Below are 13,910 nucleotides of genomic sequence, written 5' to 3'. Positions count from 1 at the left end.
GGGGGGGGGGCGGAGATAGAGAGAGACAGTCTGTGAGAAAGTGCTTTGGCTCCTCCTTTTATATGTTTTTTCCTCCACCTGGGCCTGCCCTATGCAAATTGGGCTTAGCCAGGAGTGCTGTTTGTTCTGCCTGAAGTCTTCACTCTGGTCCTCGGACCTTCTTTGACCTTCCTTGTCTTCTAGTCACCGCCATTTTGGACTCCTTTTCCCTATTCTACCTACCTAACATTTCCCCAAGAGATGGGAGGCCCAATTCTTTGAGAATAGGGGCGTCGAGGTCTTTCTGGCTACTTCCTGCTGAACTGGAGCGGTGAGGGGTATTGGGCCTCCCCGTCTTGCTAGTCTCAACCCCCAGAGTCCTTATAGCGGTGTCCAAGAGTGTGTGATATTTTCCGTGGTCAGCTGTAGTTTTATATCTTTGTTGAACTGGCACTGCATGTTGTAGCTGGTTGATCTGGGCAGAGACAAAACAGGTTAGACAATTGACAGTACATGGAATAATCATAGGCATCATCAATATAGCATAATGAGGACTAGTAGGGACATTGGTCAATTTTAAATCCACATCGCCAGGATAGCTCAAGTCCCTCCTTGTTCAGGGATCAGAAGATCTATCTCCTGTCCGTTTTGGAGTACAGTCTCTGTCAAGCTGTGTTGGGAGTTATCCTGAGAAATCTTATCCACAGAAACCAGATTTTGGGGGTGTTCATTAGAATGGCACTCATTGGTAGTTCTGAATAGGTATCTGAGATCTCCCCGGGGCTCACAGGTGTATTGAGTGTACTCTTCTGTTTTCTTCCATGGCTTGACTCGTGAGTAGTGAATCCAGGAGTCATGTCCTGGTACCTTGACTGCTGTGGGGGTAGAAAGTATTACAGGGTAGGGGCCCTTCCATGTGGGCTGGAATTGAGCCTTTGGGGACCCATCTTTCCAGACTTTAATTAGGACTTGAGTCCCTGGAGCATATAGTGGTGACTCTTTAGAATCTTTTGGGTCCTGGTTCATACCCCACAAGCGTATATCCTGTTGGAATTGCCCAATGGCCATGATATAAGACTGGAAGGTCTGAACCTCTGGGTCTAGGAAGAGGTCATTGACATAAACAAAAGGTCTCCCATATAGCATCTGATAAGGCTAAGACCAACCTGTTCCTTAGGGGCAATGCAGGTGCGGAGGAGAGCTATTGGTAAAGCCTCCTTCCATCCCAGGGAGGTCTCCTGGGTTATCTTTTTTATCGCTGATTTTAAGAACTGATTGGCTCTTTCTACTTTTCCTGAAGATTGAGGCCTCCAGGCACAATGGAGATAATAAGTAATGCCCAATGCTTTCGAGACCCCTTGGGTGACCTTAGAAGTAAATGATGTCCCATTGTCACTTGTAATGACCTGGGCAGACCAAATCTTGGAATGATTTCATGGAGCAGTTTTTTAACTACCTCCTCAGCCTTCTCGGTCCGGGTGGGAAAGCCTTCAATCCATCCTGTGAATGTATCTATCATAACTAATAGGTATTTATACCCTTGAGAAAATGGCATCTGGGTGAAGTCGATCTGGCCAGTCCTCTCCTGGGTAGGCCCCACGTTGTTGGATGGGCTGGGCCAGCTGGGGTCTTTGAGCTTCTTGAGGGTTGTTTAATTGGCAAGTGGGACAAGAGGAGACCACCTGTCTTATAGTTGTTTGGAGGCCTATTCCTCTGAAGGACCTTTCTAGTAATCTTTGGAGGGCCTTTTCTCCTAAATGAGTAGTGGCATGCAAGGAGTTAACCAACTTCCATTGGAGGTTTCCAGGCAGAAAAAGGAGTCCCTTTTTTTGGAACCACCCCATATGATCTTCTTGAAAGCCCTCGCTCTTAGCTTTAAGAGTCTCACCTCCCACCTCCAGTATATGAAGGAGTTTTTGGAAAATTAGTCTGTGAAACTAAGGTGGCAATCCCTATTAGGTCATGGTTCTGTAATGCTGCTCTCCTAGCTGCCTGATCAGCTGCTTGGTTCCCTCATGCCACTTCCGTGTTCCCTTTTTGGTGTCCTTTACAGTGGGAGACTGAAATCTCAGTGGGCAGATGGACTGCCTCCAAGAGTCGAAGAATCTGATCACCATATTTGATTGGGGACCCTCGGGTGGTCAAGTGGTCCCTTTCTTTCCAAATAGCTGCATGTGCATGTAGCACCAGAAAGGCATACTTGGAGTCAGTGTAAATGGCTATTCTTTTTCCTTTTCCCAGCTCTAAAGCTCGAGTCAGGACTAGGAGCTCAGCTAATTGGGCTGAAGTACCTGGTGGCAGAGGCTTAGCCTCTATGGTCTCAAAACTGGAGACTACTGCATACCCGGCTCTTCTTTTTCCATCCAAGACAAAGCTGCTTCCATCAGTGTACTAGATTTCCTCAGGATTGGTCAGAGGATCTTCTGACAATCCCTCTTGGGGTTTTGTCCAGTGGTCCAAGGTTTCTAGACAAGAATGAAATGGGAGAGAGCCCTCAAGGGTAGGTAGGAGGGTGGCTGGGTTAAAAACCTCACAAGGGGATATAGTGAGGCCTGGATTTTCCATCAGCATTACTTGATATCTGAGGATTCTTTGATCAGACATCCATAAATGGCCTCTCCCATTTAGGAGTTGTTTTACTTGGTGGCTGGTAAAAATAGTTTGCCCCCAAAGGAGAGTTTTAAAGCATCTTCTATCATGATTGCAATAGCTGCAAGATTTCAAAGGCAGGGGGGCCAACCTCGGGAAGTTGGATTGAGCCTCTTGGATAAGTAAGCTACAGGCTGGGGCTCAGATCCCAACCTTTGAGTTAACACTCCCAAGGCTATTCCCTCTCTTTCATGGACATAAAGTTGGGATGCTTTTCTGGGTCTGGCAACCTCAAGGCTGGTGCCTGAGTTAAGGCCTGTTTTAGTGTAGCCTCTGCCTCCTTTTGAGGAGTTCCCCACATCAGTGGGATTGAATCATCTCGTCCCTTTAAGCTTTCATATAAGGGCTGGGCAATTAGACCATAGTTGGGTATCCAGATTCTACAATAACCAGTTTGCCCCAGGAAAGCTCGCAATTGTTTTCGAGTCGTGGGGGAGGGCAACTGGAGGATTCCTTGTACCCGATCAGAGGACAGCCTCCTGGACCTGTGTGTAATCTGAACTCCCAGGTAAGTGACCTTTGTCTCGACCATCTGTGCCTTAGTACGGGAGACTTTATATCCCCTTTCTGCCAAGAAGTTTAGAATCTGAATTGCATGTTGTTGGGCACTTTTCTTATCTGGAGAGCAGACTAGTAGGTCATCTACGTATTGTAATATTTTCCCATTAGGTCCCAGGTCCAGATCTATGAGATCCCGGCTAAGGGCCTGTCCAAACAGGTGGGGGCTATCTCTGAACCCCTGAGGTAATACTGTCCAAGTCATCTGTTGGTGTTTTTCTCCTGGGGCCTCCCACTCAAAGGCAAAAAGGTATTGGGATTCTTTAGCCAGTGGTATGCAAAAAAAAAAAAAAAAAATGCATCTTTGAGATCCAAGACTGAAAACCACTTGGCACTGGGTGGGATTTCTCCCAAGATTACATAGGGATTGGGTACTGTGGGATAGAGGGGAACTACAGCTTCATTTATAATCCGGAGATCTTGAACCATTCGCCAGGTTCCGTCTTTTTTTGTTTACTGAGAGGATTGGGGTGTTACATGGCGAACTGGTAGGGATCAATAGCCCGCAAGCAAGGAATTTATTTATTAAAGGCTATAGTCCCTCCCGAGCCTCTCTTTTGAGAGGATATTGTTTCCGGTTAGGAAAGCGAGTGGGATCTCGGAGGACAATGATGACCGGTTCAGCTTGGTGGGCTCATCCAGGAATCCCCTGGTCCCACACCTGGGGGTTAATTTTGTCTTCCCATAGTTTTTGATCCCTCTCTATTGAAGGTGTAATGGGTTCTTCAGTAGTAACCAGGAGCTGTAGAGCTCTAGGGGCTGAAAAACTTCCCATCACAAGGTTGGTCCCCAGTTTAGTGAGTATACCTCTTCCCAATAAGGGGGTAGGACACTCAGGGACCACCAGAAACTGGTGGGAAAATATTTGTCGATCCCAGCAACAAAGAAGTGCTCGGGTGAATCTTTTAGTAGTTGCTTTTCCTGTAGCACCCAAAATGGTACAGGTTTGGGAGGAGAAGGCTCCGGAGTAGGAGATCAAGACAGAGTAGGTAGCCCCTGTGTCAACCAAGAAATTCTCAGACCTACCTGCCACATCCAGTTGCACCCTTGGCTCCAGCCCCATGATGGTTATCTGTGACAGGCGGGCTGGCTGGAGTGGGCTGCTTCAGTCCTCTTGAACCATCATGAGGGTAGGCTTGGCACTTGACCTTGAGGCTCTTGGGTCCCCAGGGCAGAGTGCCGCCCAATGTCCCAGTTGATGGCATTTGTGGCAAGCCATTCTAGGAGACTTGTTTGGACGGTTTGGACACTTTGGCCCAATGCCCCGCCTGTCTAGAGATCAGGCATCTGTCTCATGCCTTGTCCCTCAAGGACTCAGGGTTTGCCATAGGGCTTCTCTGGAGGGCAGCCAGCATTTGGGCATGCCTTGTCTCTTTCTTTCTCTCCTCCTGGGCCTTGGCCTCCTTCTCCTGTTCTCTGTTATAAAAGGTATTGGTGGCTGTCTGGACCATCTCATCTAAAGAGGCAGCAGCGTCCTGCTGTTGTAGCTGCTGTAACTTAATTCTGATATCTGATGCACATTGGGACAGGAATTTGTCCTTTAAAATCACCCATCCCTCATAAGAGTCTAAGTCCAGGTTGGTAAACTTTTGGAGTGCCTCTTTTAGCCTCTCCAGAAAGGCAATGGGGTTCTCATTGGGCTCCTGAGTTATTGCTGAGACTGGGCACAGTCCCACAAGTAATAAGCTTCTTTATGTTTCCATGGGTGGGCTTCCTTAGGGGTGAGTCTTTCTAAAGCTTATCCTACCCAGAACCGTTGCAACCTGAGAGCCAGGCGTCCCTGGGTCATGGTGCAGATCCCCAGGCAGGCTGAGGCATGACAGCCTCCTAGGGATCGAATCCCCAGGCAGGTCGAGGCGTGATGGCCTCCCGAGGATTGGGTCCCTGGGCAGGTCGAGGTGTGACGACCTCCTGGGACCCCTGGGACTAGAGGATCCCCGAACAGGTTGAGGCGTGACAACCTTTCGAAGATCGACCCCTAGGCAGGTCAAGGCGTGATGACCTCCTGGGACCCCCCAGACTGGAGTTTGGGCATCCCCAAGATCTCCAGTGTGACCAGTGCTGGGTAGAATTGAGAGATTTGTAACTCATTGCTAGTTTGCCCACCGTGGACAGGAATAGATACAAGTTCATCTTACCCAGAACTGTTGCAACCTGAGAGCCAGGCGTCCCCGGGTCCGGGTACGGATCCCCAGGCACACTGAGACATGATAGCCTCCTAGAGATCGAATCCCCAGGCAGGTCGAGGCGTGACGGCCTCCCGAGGATTGGGTCCCTGGGCAGGTCGAGGTGTGATGACCTCCTGGGACCCCTGGGACTAAAGGATCCCAGAACAGGTTGAGGCGTGACAACCTTTCGAAGACCGATCCCTAGGCAGGTCAAGGTGTGATGACCTCCTGGGACACCCCAGACTGGAGTTTGGGCGTCCCCAAGATCTCCAGTGTGACCAGTATTGGGTAGGATTAGGCGGTTGGATATTATAAAGTATTTTCCTCACAAGGCCAACTATTTTCTGGTTGTCTCTCCAGAAGATTGTAGAGACAACCTTGTGGGTCTGGATGGGGCTCAGGAAAAGAGCATGAAACAGGAGGGAAGGGGGCAGAGCACAAACTTTGAAAGAGTGACATAGCACAAGGGTATAATGTAAACCAATTAAAATCAATTGGGTCCAAGATGACAAGTCAACTTCAAGTAAACCTTAATCCCCAATCTATAAGCCAACAGACACACCCAGAGGTGGCAGGACAGCTCCAAGGCACAAAGTAAAAGAGGGAGGAGTGGGTGGTTCCCCAATGGCTGGGATGATCCTCTCACTCATTAGCATATGAATTCCATCCCTTCACAAAACCTAGCCAGGCCTAATTACATGGCCTCAGCCCTTGCCCTCGGCAACAGTTCACACCCTGAAGGGTGGCTTCTCTCTGGATCCTAATAAATCTACCTCTTATCGCTTTGTATCTCAAATAATTTTTGCAATGAGACATCAGAGCCTGAGTTTCATTAGTTTTGGCCGGGCTTGAGTCCCGGGAGAGGGCTGAAGGACAGGAGGAAAAAGCAGTGGGAAAAACGTGCCAAGGAATCCCCTTCATAGCCCGCCGGAAAATTTGCTAAATATATGACGGGTGCTCACAATTTCATTGGTCTGATCTTCGGCGCAGAGAAGATAAAGGACAGAAGAACCCCCACCGGCTTGTGTAACAGCTACTGGGGCTCAGCAGATAGCGCCTTTGAGACATACTGAGGAGTAGCCTCTCCAGAGTCCCTAATTGTGCCCCCTGCCGCCTGCCTGTTCGCAGGAGGTTCGAGGAAACAAGAAACAGGAGATTGTAAACGTCCCTCCAGCTATAGGAGCAAGGACCGCTTACCTTAACCTGAGGTCTTCTGGAATCTGAGACTGGGCCGCGTGAGCTTTCTGCTGAGTTCGTTTTTCGCTGTCCAGGTTTCCAGCATGATGGGCCTTCCCCTGCGCTGGGTTTCTTTGCCTTCCGCTTCTAGCGCGGGAGCTTTGCTGAGTTGGGCTCCTGTTGTGCTTGGCCTCTTCCATGCAGAGATTGTTTCAGCCAGGTTGTATCCAAGTCACGGCACCATAGATGTCACGTGAGTGTATGTTCCTCGGTTCTTTGTCTCATCACAACAAAGATTTGGAGCGACGGACATTAAAGTCCTCAGTGCGTCACAGCTCTCGGGTCTAGGACAAACCGTGCTACAGCTCTTAGGCAAATCAGTGTTACAGCTCCATTTTATTTAGAAGATAGCAGGAGAATCCAAGACTCGAAGAGAAGAGAGTGGAGAGTGGAAAGCGCTTTGGCTCCTCCTTTTATATGTTTTTTCCTCCACCTGGGCCTGCCCTATGCAAATTGGGCTTAGCCAGGAGTGCTGTTTGTTCTGCCTGAAGTCTTCACTCTGGTCCTCAGACCTTCTTTGACCTTCCTTGTCTTCTAGTCACTGCCATTTTGGACTCCTTTTCCCTATTCTACCTACCTAACAGGTAATATCAAGTTTATCATATAGCACGTGTCCATACATGTATGGGTTTGTTTTCTGGTCTTTCTCTTAGTGTATCTATGTATATATATATTAGTATAGCTGTACCTAACTTAAGTTAAGGGATATCTATAACTCAGTGAATACTTGTGTCTTAATTACAGTAGCTCTAATATATATCTTGGCATGTACCCTATCTTACTTTTCTTGATCCAGCATATCTTAGTGTTTTTATCCTTAGCATTTTTATATAAATTTTAGGAATAACTTCTCAAATTCCATAATGTAATCTGTTGGTATGTATTCAGGTTGGATTATATCAATAGATTAAATTGGAGATAATCAACATGTATTATCTTGTATAATGTTAACAGATACAATCTCTAAGCATGGTGCATTTCTCTATTTAAGTTTTCTATAATGCTTTTCAACTGAGTTTTAAAATATTCTCTAAGAACCTCTTGCATAACTTTTTAGAAATTTATTTCTAGATACTTATATTTTTTCTCTATTAAAAATTATAATTAAATTTTTGATGGAAAATATAGCATAACTCTAAAGGTTTTCAATAGAAATATATTGTATATATTTATTGGAGTGTTGTTTTTTAATTCAGTATTATGTTTTAAAACATCATCGTTTAGTTAATTCATTTTCATTGACATCTAATATTTCATCACATGAATATGTCACGATTTATCTACTCTATTGTTGATAGACATTAGGAATTTCCCCAGCATTCAGCTGCTATAGACAATGTTTCTGTGAAACAAATTTATACTATGTCCCAGAGCATTTAACTAAGCATTTCTGTAGGATGTTTATTTAAGAATGAAATTACTGCATCAAAGAACGTGTCACATTGTTGTACAAGGGATTGTATTAATTTATGTACTCATCAGCAATATATAAGATTTCCCAATATTTCATATTTTAATACAGAAACTAGTCAGCTCTGTTATTTATTTATTTATTTACTTAGCCAAAGTAATATGTATGCAGTGATGTCTTATTTCCCTGATTTCTCATGAATTTGAGTAATTTATTATGATTACCAGCTGTTTGAATTTCCTCTTTTGTGAAGTGCCATGTCAGTCTCTGGTGGAGGTGTGGGTCGGCAGTGGCCTGCTGCAGGGTTTGGGTCACTGAGGGTGGCAGTGCATGCATGGGACCTTTTGAGGAGGTCAACATTATCATCTTTACCTCCACCACAGTTTGGCCTCAGATCAAACAACAGGGAGGGAACACAGCTCCACCCATCAACAGAAAATTGGATTAAAGATTTGCTGAGCCTGGCCCCACCCATCAGGACAAGAGCTAGTTTCCCTCTTAGTCAGTATCTCCCATCAGGAAGCTTCCATAAGCCTCTTATCCTTCTCCATCAGACAGACAGACAGACAAAATGAAAACCACAATTGCAGAAAACTAACCAATCTACTCACATGGACCACAGTCTTGTCTCACTCATTGAAACTATGAGCCATACCATGTAGGGCACCCAAGATGGGCGGATCATGGTGGAGAGTACTGACAAAATGTGGTCACCTGGAGAAGGGAAAATCTTCCCTGGTGGCTCAGATGGTAAAGCGTCTGTCTACAATGCGGCAGAGCTGGGTTCGATCCCTGGGTCGGGAAGATCCGCTGGAGAAGGAAATGGTAATCCACTCCAGTACTATTGCCTGGAAAATCCCATAGACAGGGGAGCCTGGTAGGCTACAGTCCATGGGGTCGCAAAGAGTTGGAGAAGGGAATGGAAAACCACTTCAGTATTCTTGCCTTGAGAACACCAGGAACAGCATGAAAAGGCAAAAATATAGGACACTGAAAGATGACCTGCCTGGGTCAGTAGGTGCCCAATATGCTACTGGAGATCAGTGGAGAAATAACTCCAGAAAGAATGAAGAGATGGAGCCAAAGCAAAAACAACACCCAATTGTGGATGTGACTGGTGATGGCAGTAAAGGAGGATGCTGTGAAAAACAATATTGCATAGGAACCTGGAATGTTGGGTCCAGGTCAAACAGGAGAGGGCAAGAGTGAATGTTGACATTTAAGGAATCGGTGAACTAAAATGGAATGGAATGGGTAGGTTAAACTCAGATGACCATTTTATCTACTACAGTGGGCAAGAATCCCTTAGAAGAAATGGAGTAGACTTCCTAGTCAACAAAAGGGTCTGAAATGCAGTACTTGGATGCAATCTCAAAAACGACAAAATGATTTCTGTTCATTTCCAAGGCAAAGCATTCAATATCACAGTAATCCAAGTCTATGCCCCAACCAGTAATGCTGAAAAAGCTGAAGTTGAAGGGTTCTATGAAGACCTACAAGACCTTATAGAACTAACACCCAAAAAAGATATCCTTTTCATTATAGAGGACTGGAATGCAAAAGTAGGAAGTCAAGAGATACCTGGAGTAACAGGCAAATTTGGCCTTATAGTACAGAATGAAACAGGGCAAAGACTAACAGAGTTTTGCCAAAAGAACACACTGGTCATAGCAAATACCCTCTTCCAACAACACAAGAGAAGATTCAATACATGGACATCACCAGATAGTCAATACTGAAACCAGATTGATTATATTCTTTGCAACCAAAGATGGAGAAGCTCTATACAGTCAGCAAAAACAAGACCGGGAACTGACTGTGGCTCAGATCATGAACTCCTTATTGCAGATTTCATACTTAAATTGAAGAAAGTAGGGAAACCACTAGGCCACTCAGGTATGACCTAAATCAAATCCTTTACGATTATACAGTGGAAGTGACAAATAGATTCAAGGGGTTAGATCTGATAGAGTGCCTGAATAACTACCGATGGATGTTTGTGACATTGTACAGGAGGCAGTGATCAAGACCATCCCCAAGAAAAAGAAATGGAAAAAGGAAAAGTAGCTGTCTGAGGAGGCCTTACAAATAGCTGTGAAAAGAAGAGAAGCAAAAGGCAAAGGAGAAAAGGAAAGATATACCCATTTGAATGCAGAATTCCAAAGAATAGCAAGGAGAGACAAGAAAGTGATCAGTGATCAGTGCAAAGAAAGAGAGGAAAACAATAGAATGGGAAAGACTAGAGATCTCTTCAAGAAAATTAGAGATACCAAGGCAACATTTCATGCAAAGATGGGCACAGTAAATAACAGAAATGGTAGGGACCTAACAGAAGCAGAAGATATTAAGAAGAGGTGGCAAGAATACACAGAAGGACTATACAAAAAAGATCTTCATGACCCAGATAACCACGATGGTGTGGTCACTCACCTAGAGCCAGACATCCTGGAATGTAAAGTCAAGTGGGCCTTAGGAAGCATCACTATGAACAAAGCTAGTAGAGGTAATGGAATTCCAGTTGAGCTATTTCAAATCCTAAAAGCTGATGCTGTGAAAGTGCTGCACTCAATATGCCAGCAAATTTGGAAAACTCAGCAGTGGCCACAGGATTGGAAAAGATCAGTTTTCATTCCAATCCCCAAGAAAGACAATGCCAAAGGATGTTCAAACTGTTGCACAATTGCATTAATCTTACATGCTAGCAAAGCAAAGCTCAAAATTCTCCAAGCCAGGCTTCAGCAATATGTGAACTGTGAACTTTCAGATGTTCAAGCTGGATTGAGAAAAGGCAGAAGAACCAGAAATCAAATTGCCAACATCTGTTGGATCATTGAAAAAGCAAGAGAGTTCCAAAAAAAAAAAATCTACTTCTGCTTTATTGACTATGCCAAAGCCTTTGACTGTGTGGATCACAACAAACCATGGAAAATTCTTAAAGAGATGGGAATACCAGACCACCTCACCTGCCTCCTGAGAAATTTGTATGCAAATCAAGAAGCAACAATTAGAACTGGACATGGAACAACAGACTGGTTCCAAGTCGGGAAAGGAGTACATCAAGTTTGTATATTGTCACCCTGCTTATTTAACTTATATGCAAATACATCATGAGAAATGCTGGGCTGGATGAAGCACAAGCTGGAATCAAGATTGCTGGGAGAAATATCAATAACCTCAGATATGCAGATGACACCACCCTTATGGCAGAAAGTGAAGAAGAACAAAAGATCCTCTTGATGAAAGTGAAAGAGGAGAGTGAAAATGTTGGATTAAAATTCAACATTCAGAAGAATAAGATCATGGCATCCTGTCCCATCACTTCATGGCAAATAGATGGGGAAACAATGGAAACAGTGAAAGACTTTATTTCCTTCGGCTCCAAAAGTACTGCAGATGGTGAGTGCAGCCATGAAATTAAAAGATGCTTGCTCCTTGGAAGAAAACCTATAACCAACTTAGACAGCATGCTAAAAAACAGACATTACTTTGTCAACAAAGGTCCATCTAGTCAAAGCTATCAGTTATCCAGTAATCATGTATGGATGTGAGAGTTGGACTATAAAGAAAGCTGAGTGCCAAAGAATTGATGCTTTTGAACTGTAGTGTTGGAGAAGACTCTTGAGAGTCCCTTGGACTGAAAAGAGATCAAACTAGTCAATCCTAAGGAAACTAGTCCTGAGTATTCTTTGTAAGAACTGATGCTCAAGCTGAAGCTCAAATACTTTGACCACATGATGTGAAGAACTGACTCATTGGAAAAAATCCTGATGCTGGGAAAGATTGAAGGAGGGAGAAGAAGGAGATGACGGAGGATGAGATGGTTGGATGACATTACCAACTTAATGGACATGAGTTTGAGTAAGCTCCGGGAGTTGGTGATCGACAGGAAAGCCTGGTGTGCTTCAGTCCATGGGGTCACAAAGGGTCGGACATGACTGAGCACTTGAACTGAACTTATATTAAATCTTTTGCCCATTTTCTTTGTATTATACTTTTCTTATCCAGTTGCAGGAATTCTTTATCAATTTTGAATATAAGCCTTTTTTGATTCTCCACGATGCAGTTATTTTCTCCTCTTCTGTGGTGTGTTCTGATTTGGTGACTTTTTTTTAATATGATTAATGTAAGCAACCCTTTCATGGATCACAGCCTTGTCATGGGAAAAGGGCTTGTGTAACTCAGTGAAGCTATGAGCCCTGCCATGCGGGGCCAACCAAGATGGATGGGTCATAGTGAAGAGTTCTGAGAAAATCTGGTCCATTGGAGGAGGGAAAGGCAAACCATTCCAGGATTCTTCCTGCAAAACCCCATGAAGAGTTTCAAAGGACAAAAAAATTGACACCAGAAGATGAGCCACCCAGGTTGGAAGATGTCCATTATGCTATGGGGGAAAAGTGGAGGGCAATTACAAATAGCTCCAGAAAGAATGAAGTGGCTGGCCAAAGAGGAAACGATGCTCTGTTGTGGATGTGTCTAGTGGTGAAAGTAAAGTCTGAGGCTGTTAAGAACAATATGGCATAGGAACCTGGAATGTTAGGTCCATGAATCAAGGTAAATTGGATGTCATCAAGCAGGAGATGACAGAGAACTATTGACATCTTAGGAATCAGTGAACTAAAATGTACAGGAATGGGTGAAATTAATTCAGATGACCATTATATTTACTAAGGGATTGAGAAAGAATCCCTCAGAAGAAATGGAATAGCCCTCATAGTCAACAAAAGAATCTGAAATGCAGTACTTGAGTGCAACCTCAAAAGCAACAGAATGATCTCAGTTCATTTCCAAAGCAAACCACTCAACATAAGAGTAATCCAAGTCTATGCCCAAACTTAAGTAAACCAAAGTAAACCTAAAACCTAAGTAAACCTAAGTAAACCAAATCTATGCCCAAACCAAAGATGCTGAGGAAGCTGAAGTTGAACAGTTCTATGAAGACCTACTAGAACTAACACCAAAAAAAGATGTCCTTTCATCACAGGAAATTGGAGTGTAAAAGGATGAAGTCAAGACTGGAGCCTATTTTATAGAGTGAAGTAAACCAGAAAGAAAAACACCAATAGAGTATGCTGCTGCTGCTGCTGCTAAGTCTCTTCAGTCATGTCCGACTCTGTGCGACCTCATAGACGGCAGCCCACCAGGCTCCCCTCTCCCTGGGATTCTCCAGGCAAGAACACTGGAGTGGATTGCCATTTCCTTCTCCAATGCATGAAAGTGAAAAGTGAAAGTGAAGACGCTCAGTCGTGTCTGACTCTTAGTGATCCGTGGACTGTAGCCTACCAGGCTCCTCCAACCATGGGGTTTTCCAGGCTAGAGTACTGGAGTGGGTTGCCATTGCCTTCTCCCCAATACAGTATATTAACACCCATATATGGAATTTAGAAAGATGGTAACGATAACCCTATATGCGAGACAGCAAAAGAGACACAGGTATATAACAGTTTTTTGGACTCTGTGGGAGAAGGTGAGGGTGGGATGATCTGAGAGAATATCATTGAAACATGTATATTGCCATATATGAATAAATCACCAGTCCAAATTCGATGGATGAAACAGGGTTCTCAAGGCTGGTGCACTGGAATGACCCAAAGGGATGGGATGGGGAGGGAGGTTGGAGGGGGGTTCAGGATGGGGAACACATGTAAACCCATGACTGATTCATGTCAATGTATGACAAAAACCACTGCAATATTGTAAAGTAATTAGCCTCCAATGAAAATAAATAAATTTTGTAAAAAAGATTAAAATCAGTCATAATTGTAGAAAAAAGAAAGAAAGAAATACATGGAGTAATAGGAAAGTTTGGCCTCAGAGTACAAAATGAAACAGGGCAAAGGCTAACAGAGTTTTGTTAAGAGAACACACTACTCATAACAAACACCATTTTCTAACATACATGAGATGTCTCT

The 13,910-nt window shown here is 44.3% G+C and overlaps 1 long non-coding RNA gene across 4 annotated transcripts; it reads right to left on the bottom strand.

Moving 5' to 3' along the window:
- On the bottom strand, window positions 1-13,013 carry LOC147376023 (uncharacterized). Of its 4 annotated transcripts, none has more exons than XR_015160637.1 (3): window positions 6,552-13,013; window positions 2,324-2,444; window positions 1-454 (listed from the first exon to the last, which is right to left on the bottom strand). It is a non-coding gene; the product is annotated as an uncharacterized LOC147376023 (long non-coding RNA). The 4 variants fall into 4 exon arrangements; XR_015160636.1 differs by having other exon boundaries at window positions 2,271-2,472; window positions 6,552-12,991; XR_015160635.1 differs by having other exon boundaries at window positions 2,271-2,444; window positions 6,552-11,074.
- Window positions 13,014-13,910: the final 897 nt, after the last annotated feature.

The sequence above is a fragment of the Bos grunniens genome, chromosome 3 (genome assembly GCF_055505025.1).
Source record: "Bos grunniens cultivar Pamir isolate PY7600 chromosome 3, Bosgru_T2T1.0, whole genome shotgun sequence".
Lineage (NCBI taxonomy): Eukaryota > Metazoa > Chordata > Mammalia > Artiodactyla > Bovidae > Bos > Bos grunniens.
Note: the sequence above shows the minus strand (reverse complement) of the source record. Positions and strands in the feature narration are given on the sequence as shown.